We start from the raw sequence: 8,011 nt of genomic DNA, 5'->3' as shown, positions 1-8,011 counted from the left end.
CTAAGCATAATCTCCCCTGCTGGCCCCTCGCGGACATGTGCCAGAATAATTCTCTCAAAATGCTTACCCAGGATCGAGGTAAGACTAAGTGGCCTATAGTTTCCTGGGTCCTCCTTCCTCCTTTTTTTGAAAATGGGAACCACATTGGCCCTTTTCCAGTCACCCAGCTTCACTTCAATTCCTGATCACTGATTAGATCATCCCCTTTGGCCAGTACCAGGTCCAGCAGCACCTTAACTCTTGCTGGCCCATAAACTTCTTGAGACAGATAAAGCTCATCCACGCATGTGAGGAAGCTTTGGGACCAATCGGATTTGACTGAGTGCTCTTCCCATGAGTTGTCCAGGTAGTTGAAGTCTCCCATGACAACCATGCACCAAGAGTGTGCAGCCTCGGCCAGTTCCCTGGCAAATTCATGGTCAAGCTCTTCTTGTTCCTGATTTGGAGGTTTGTAGTAGGCTCCTACCATTGTATCCCCTTCACCACATCCGCCTTATATTCCAACCCAGAAGGTCTCCAGTCATCCTCCTTGAGTGCCAATCTCAGCTTGTAGGGATATGTAGCTCTTCTTCACACAGAGAGCTACACCCCGCCCCTTTTTTCAGCATGATCTCTCCTGTACAGGGTATAGCTGTTTATATATGTAGTCCTCTAGTGTTTAAACATAAACATGCAAAAAAATAATAGTAACTGCAACAAAGTGTTAACCTTCTGGTTACAACTCATCCCAAATGCCCTCAAGGCTATAACAGTTGCCCCAGTCCCCCCAGGAGCTGACTTGATCCCCCAGCTCACAGGATATTTGACAGCCAGCTCTGCCGTCGGCTCTTTCTCCTGCAGCCTAAAGCAGAGGACTGCCAGCCCCAGCCCAGAAGCTGGGCTTATGTACAGCCAAGCCTTGCCCCTTCTAGTCATCTGCCTGCTGCCTTTGAAAATGGGCACAGTTGTTTTTGGTCAGCCTAACAAGCAGCTTTGGCCCTGCAGACCTCCCTGGTTACCTAGCAGTACTAGGCCTCGAGGTCTGCATCCCTACTGCTGGGCTGTCTCTCCCAGCTGCTTATCCAAAATGCAGCTTGCCCCATTTCAGCTATCTCCTGCTGAATGCTTTAGCCCAGGTGTTCCTAAACTGTAGTACATGTACCCCTGGGGTATGCAAGACATCTCTGGGGGGTCCTCAGGAGCAATTGTGTAATGGCAGATTTAATTTTCATTATAATAATAATTGGCATTTAAGGGGTTAAAATATAAACTGTATGCTGGTACGGGTATGCGTGCAGCTGGTAAAACTGGAAGGGGGTATGCAATAAGAAAAAGCTTGAAAACCTGTGCTTTAGCCTACTGCTTTCTCCTCTTAAAGTAACAGGAGTCCCTGACTCCGTTACAGGCATGGCCTGGGCAGGTGACTTTATTTCCTTCTGTACAGTGTGTAGAGAGGACCTGAAAGAGTTAAATTATCTGCTTACACCCATATGTATTCAATTTCTTTTAAAGTTACTTAATCTGCTTACTTGTTACGGTCAGAATGCACCCTCCTAAGAGGGGGGAGCCCTGGTTTTTGGCCCCTGTTCCCAATGCTGTTTCTTCTTCTCCTTTGGAAATTCCTCACAGTTGAGGATGACCGACTTCCATGATTGTCCTATCTGTGGGTCCGAATATGGCTGACAAGGCCAATTTGGGATCAGACTCTGTTGCAATTTGGGCACATGTTTCTGTGTGGGGTGGGAGGCTCTGGATTCTTGATTTGGTCTGGAACATGCATTTTCTGCCACTCCTGCTTTTCCATCTTCTGTTGTCATTATTAGGTTTCAAAGTACTGAGAATCTTGCAGCAGACTCTTTCTCCATTTGGGGTGGTCCTGGGTGATAGTCTCCCATGAGCTGATGTTGATGTCCACTTTTTTCAAGTTGGCATCCTTGCAGGGCTTTCTCTGCCCTCTTTTTGAGTGCATGCTTTGACTGAGCTGGGAGAATAGAATCTGCTTTGGGAGTCTGGAGTCAGACATCCAGATGACATGGCCAACCCAACAAAATTGATGTTGAATGATCATTGCATCAATGCTTGTGTGTGTTTGCTTGCAAGAGGATGCTAATGTTCGTGCATCTGTCTTCCCACTAGATTTGAAGAATCTTCCGAAGGCAGCATTGATAGTACGTCTCCAATGACTTGAGGTGTCTCCTGTACATTGTCCACGTCTCCGCTCTGTCCAGTCAGGTGGAGATTACACCTGCTTGATAAACCAAAAGCTTGGTTTCGGATCTGATGTCATGATCTTTGAACACCTGTTTCCTCAGGCATCCAAAGGCTGCACTTGCATATTTGAGGTGACGTTGGATTTCTTCGTCAATGTAAGCCTTATGCAAGAGATGGCTTCTGAGGTATGGGAAATACTGAACATTCTCCAGAGTTTCACCAGGAATCTGAATTACTGGAGCTGGGGGCTGCTTATTAAGATCTTGTTGATGGAGGACTTTTGTCTTCTGAATGTTAAGTGTCCTCAGTGCTGCTTGTGTATTTTGCAATAGTCATCAGAAAAAAATGGCAAAAAAGTCACTTTCCCTCTTGCACAGATTCCTTCTGACTCCATGACTCTTGTATTCCTTACAGGTTTCAACAGGAAGGACTGACGATGCCCTCAGGCCTACCTAGATATTGCCTAGTGGTTTGGGCACTTTCCTGGGAAATGGGAGATATAGGTTTGAATCGTCTTAATCTGAGAAGGATCAAGAATCAGTCTCTCCCATGTCCTGGGAAAATGCCTTAATCATTAGGGCATTGAGCAAAAGATGACCACCACCACCATGACGTCAAACAATTACTCTATGTGGGTTTTTTACTATTGAATGATTTGGGAACTTAGGTGGTGTTTATGAGCTTCCCAAAATGGAACTGGATCACAACAGAGCTCAGGCAGAATTAGACAACTAGACTAAGTACAGACAGTCAAAAAACCAAAGGCTGAGTTGATTCAATCTTTGCAGTTTAGTCTAAACTGCATAGATTGCACCAATAGGTAGGTGAACCAGCATTCACTTGATTCCAGAAATGCAGACACATGCCTGCAGTGGCCCAGTCTGACCTGGCCACTAAGCAAAGAGGAGTTTGCAGGGGAAGTGCAAAGCATCTTGGGATTCTGGGGGCCTGTGAGTTAACTTGAATCTGGAGGGGATCTGGGACAGAAGTTCAATAAACTGATTTAACCTAAATCAGTTAAATCTGATAATACATCCATCCAGGTTTATCTTAAACCAGTTTCAGACATTTTGAAAGTGGTTTATGTGCACTGAACTTCTGTTGTGTTACAGATTTGAACCAGTTTCTGATCACTTAAACCAGCTTATGTAATTTCTTTTCCTTGTCCTAAAGAATCTAGACACTGAAACAGTTTTGGAGCTGCTGCACATATTGAAATGGAATTACATTTAGAGACTTGGGGCCAGATTTTATTCCACATATTAGGCACATAAGTGGATTTAGGCACATGAGTGCAATTCTATTCCATCCTGCTGAAGTCCCTGAAAAGAGGGTACAAAAGATGGATCTTCTTCCTCCTCTCTGCTTTTTTGTGATTCAGTATTAAGGGTGAGATGACAAGGAGTTACAAGAGAGGCATATTAATGGATTTTCAGGGCTTGAACAGCACAGAATAGAATCACACTTAGATACTTAAGTCTATTAAGAGTAAGGACACATGTAACACAAATCAGTTTAAATGCAGTTTGACCTGAAACAGATAGACATATAAACCTGTTAAACCCACTTTAACTGCCTGAAATGGCTCAAAAGTGGAAAATAAAGTACTCTTTTGAAACATTTCAACGTGAACTGGATCAATTCTGTGTGTGGATACTAAGGCTGCTTGCAGACATTAAAAACAAACAAACAAAAACAACCCACACTTTACTGGAAGCAGCAGCACATTACTTCAACCTGGTTCCACAGTATCTGTATAGATCACAGGCTTCAGTGGGGCTTTTTGACACTTCTCTAAAGTTGATTCAATCAGATATTAGATAAAAGCACCCAAAAAGCCCTACTAAAGTGCCCAATCTATGCAGATGTTAAGCGAGCTGGGTCCCACTAACGTGATGCCTGTCTGGCCATGTACTGGGCTCAGCATGGGGGTGTGCAGAGGTTAAAATAAAGCGCTGTTTGTCATGTTGTGTTTTTTTTAATGTCTGCAAGCAGCCTTAGTGTTCTATAATGCAAGTCTGGTTGGACCTTCAGACATCCCACACTGCCACAGACAGACATCCGATAACCAGAAGAAATTTACTGTGCCCCCTCCTTTTTTTTCTTCTTTTGTTGGCACTTGTTAATCAATGAGCTCCCTTGCACTGTTTGTTCAGATAAAAACTATCATTCTAATAACCAGCTGTGTCCTCACTCCCTACTTGACTATACCCCCTCATCATGTCCCCCAGACCCTGGGAACCCAAGGCTTGGAACCAAGCACTCCCTCATTTCCCACACTCCAGGTCAGGCAATCACACCCAGAGATGACCCGAGCAGGGTGCAGGGCCCGGGGCAGTGGATTCAGCAGCGAAGGGGGATGGTGCTGAGCAGCCAGATGTGAAACCAGCGGCGTAGAGTTGCCACAGCTGCTCTGCCCAGCTTCACAGGGCCCCCCGCAAAGCGCAGGGCCCAGGGCAGTCACCCTGATTTGCACCCTCCCCCCCCCCGAGACAACCTTGATCACACCTCAGTTTGGTCAAGCCCAGTTTATTGAACTTGACTGAATTCATGTTTAAGATGGGAGGGAAAGCAGAAAAGTGAAAATGCCCTTCAGCTACAGGTCTTCCAACTCCGGGACTCTCAGTTATGGCTGGGTGCTCACTCCTAACTGTTGGTGTCAGAGCCCCAGCACTTCAGTGCCTAAAAGATGACTGTACTATCTAGAATACTGAAGCACTGTATGTGTGGGCACCTCTGACCTGCAACAATTGTGAACCAGTTCCCAATCAATAACATTTTAGAATAGTTCAGTTGTTACATGTGTCCCCATCCTTAGACACCCAAAAGGCATAATAGACTCTGGCCCTTATTGCATACAAACACATGGATAAGCACAAGCACAACCATCTTCATGCATACAAGTACAGATGCAAACATGCCTCAGATTTAGACACACAAATGTGCATGAAAAAACACACATATGCATATATACACACATTCATAAAAATACAATACAAGCATACATACATGGCATACATGCATGTGCAGTTTAGGTACAAATACAAATGCAGTTATGCACACAGAAACATATGTAGTCATACAAATACACATCTTACGGCATACACACATAACCTGGGTACACCCAAGGGTGTGCCCTATTCTCAGTTGGGTAGGTTGGGTAGGCAGGAGGGGGTGCTGTGAGAGGGATGCCAGAATTTTGAGCGGATCCCTCTTTCCTCTATAGAGTTAGCTCAGGCCCAAAGTTCTTAACTATATACAATTTATTGAGTTACCAACATTTCTATACAAAATTCTTTAAGATAGATACAATTACAGGTATAGATACAAATATACATATAAAGTTCTGTTAGTAAGAGGAAGTCTGCCCTAGGGAGGGCATTCGGGTAAGTACTTGTGCCTCAGTCCCAGAAGAGGGGTGAATCCCAGGACAGTCAATCCAGCAAGTTTCTACCACAAATGCATTAGCTAATAAAGACATCCTTACAGAGCCCATTATACAGAATTAATATACCCAACTATTTATAACACCAACAATAACAATAGATACCAAATAGGAAACGTAACTATACCAGATATTAGACACACCCTATCTGGGTTCCAACCACTTGGTCCCTCAAATGGGATAGGGTCTTCTCCCGCTAGGCCCCCTGGGGGTTCCACAGAACCCTCCCCAGTGTATATCTGGGGTCTCCTCCCCTCTGACCCTGGAGAGTGGAGGGTGTGTGGGGCCTTCCCCCTTGCCCACTCCTCCCAGGGTCCCTTGCCCGGGGACACCTCCCCTGTGGGGCTCAGGTTCCCGGTAACTCACGGTCCTTCCTCTGGGGGCTGTCAATCTGGCCTCTGTGTCCCCACACCATCACAGGCCTCCTGGAGCTGTCGGCCTTGAGTTGAGGGTCCTTCCCTCTGGGCCCTGGGCCCCGTGCTGGGCACTCAGGGAGCTCCTATGGGAGCCAGGCCCCCACTGGCTCCGGTTCCCAGCCTCACGCTGGGGATCTTTCCCCTTCCCAGGCCCTGCTCTGGACACAGGGGCTCTTTTAGTTTAATGCTGAGCCATACTGCAGGGCTCTGGTTACCTGGCCTAGAGCCGGGGCTAACTTGAGCAGCCTCAAGCTGCTCCCAGGGCCAGCTCTCCGTGCACCGATCCATGCACCGCCTCACTCAGCAGCTTGCCGGGTTTGCAGGCTCAAGCTGCCTCAGGCACCCCCCAGAGCCTGAGTACTGTGCACCAATCCACGCACCATCGAGGCTCAGGTGGGGTCCCGATGATGGTCTTCTCCGGAGCTCCTCTCTCCTCGCCATCCCTCACCATGTCTGCCCAGCATGCTGAGCATGCCGGGCTTTTATTTACACTGGAAGCCCCGCCCCTGAAGTCTGCCAGACCTGCAAAGCCCCGTCTTCAATCAGGTCCAGGGGCTCCTTGCTACCCCCATCTCTGAGCAGGGGCAGAGCAAGCCCCTCCCAGCTGTTATCTGATTGGTGGAAATGTTCTGATCAGATTCAGACACAGATTGGTATGTACACATGGACAAGTACAAACACAAATTTATGTCTGCAAACATATGTTTGCACATGTACATAAGTATCCACTCAAACACACATGTATGTGCATACAGACTTACAGATGCACCTGTTATGTCTGAAAACACAAAACTGTATACACATATACAAGTGCCTGCACACTTCCAGATATACTTGTCTGCACACATATGGAGGCCTATACATGCACACAGGTTTACATACAGAGTCATGTGTGTACACACATTTTGAGACAAGTACAGTATTTTCATGTTTTGGGGGCGTAAGCCCCCTGATTGGCCAAGGGTACCCAGCACCTCTGGCCCTCACTAGCCATTGGTAGAAAGGGCTGCCCATCATGCAGCCCCACCCTCACCACTGATTGGCAGAGAAGGGTGGGGCCAGGGGAACCATATTTTTTGCGCCCCTGCCCTAGCCCCTGGTAGGGCTCAAGACACTGCTGTGCCCTCAGGCACTACTGGAACCGCTGCCTTCCCCTGACAGTCGCAAACCCAAATCACCGGTTAAGACTAAAACTAAAAAGTACTCTGGCTAGAACTAAACCTCTAGCCTTCTGGCCATATACCAAAACTCCTATCCAGCCATGGGCCTTAGTCCGCTACTGGGCCTCAGCCCTTCACGGGCTGTCTCCAGGCATAGCATGCTCACAGTCCATCTCTCAGCAACAGGCATCTCCCCACACATCCCCCCCGTTCTTCAGCTTCCAGGGCCAGACTGACTGCCTTGGCTCTGGCTCTGGCTTATCCTTCTCCCATGCCCTGCCCATTTCCAGTCAGGTGACTCAACAGGGCTGGCCCCAGGTGTGCTATCTAATAAGGCTCACTAACTGGTCTCCATGGCAGCCTACCTGTAGCAGTTCCTTGTCTTCCCTGCAGGAGTTCAGTCTACAGTCCTACTGTGGAGCAACCAACACTGCAATAAGCTTCCTACTGCTAACACAGACATTGTCCTATTGTAGCACTCACAACCCTGGACCAGGTCTCCTACAGCAGTCTTCCCCAACCTGGGGCTCTCCCTGGGCTCTCTCTCTCTTAAAATAACAAAGAGCCCCAGGTTCTCTGTTGCAGTATGCAGTTAGGCATTCAGGTAGCGTCAGAGTGACGTAGCCGTGGTGCTCCATAAATTATGGTTGGTCTGTTGTCCATTCAGGCACAGACACTAAGACACACTTTGTATTTATGCATAGATGTATATGTATGTATGTATGTATTCGCAAAAATTACACAAATACGCATGCACGCACGCACATACCAGCAGACAGCTGTATGCATGTAAACACAGA

The 8,011-nt window shown here is 47.2% G+C and overlaps 1 protein-coding gene across 3 annotated transcripts in view; it reads left to right on the top strand.

The window, feature by feature from the left end:
- The window catches only part of LOC109293964 (cbp/p300-interacting transactivator 3), a 43,719-nt gene that overhangs the window by 27,791 nt on the left and 7,917 nt on the right, over positions 1–8,011 (top strand). Inside the window, exons 2-3 of one of the 3 annotated variants that reach the window (XM_019512117.1) lie at positions 2,116–2,211; positions 2,292–2,959. The gene's annotated coding sequence lies outside the window, so the exon portion shown is untranslated. Of the gene's footprint in view, positions 1–2,115; positions 2,962–8,011 lie in introns of those variants that run through there. The other 2 variants (XM_019512116.1, XM_019512115.1) reach the window with 2 other exon arrangements.

Source organism: Gavialis gangeticus, unplaced genomic scaffold, assembly GCF_001723915.1.
Source record: "Gavialis gangeticus isolate Ggan-Ray unplaced genomic scaffold, GavGan_comp1, whole genome shotgun sequence".
NCBI lineage: Eukaryota > Metazoa > Chordata > Crocodylia > Gavialidae > Gavialis > Gavialis gangeticus.
The sequence above is the reverse complement of the archived record's forward strand: the minus strand, read 5'-3'. Positions and strand labels throughout refer to the sequence as shown.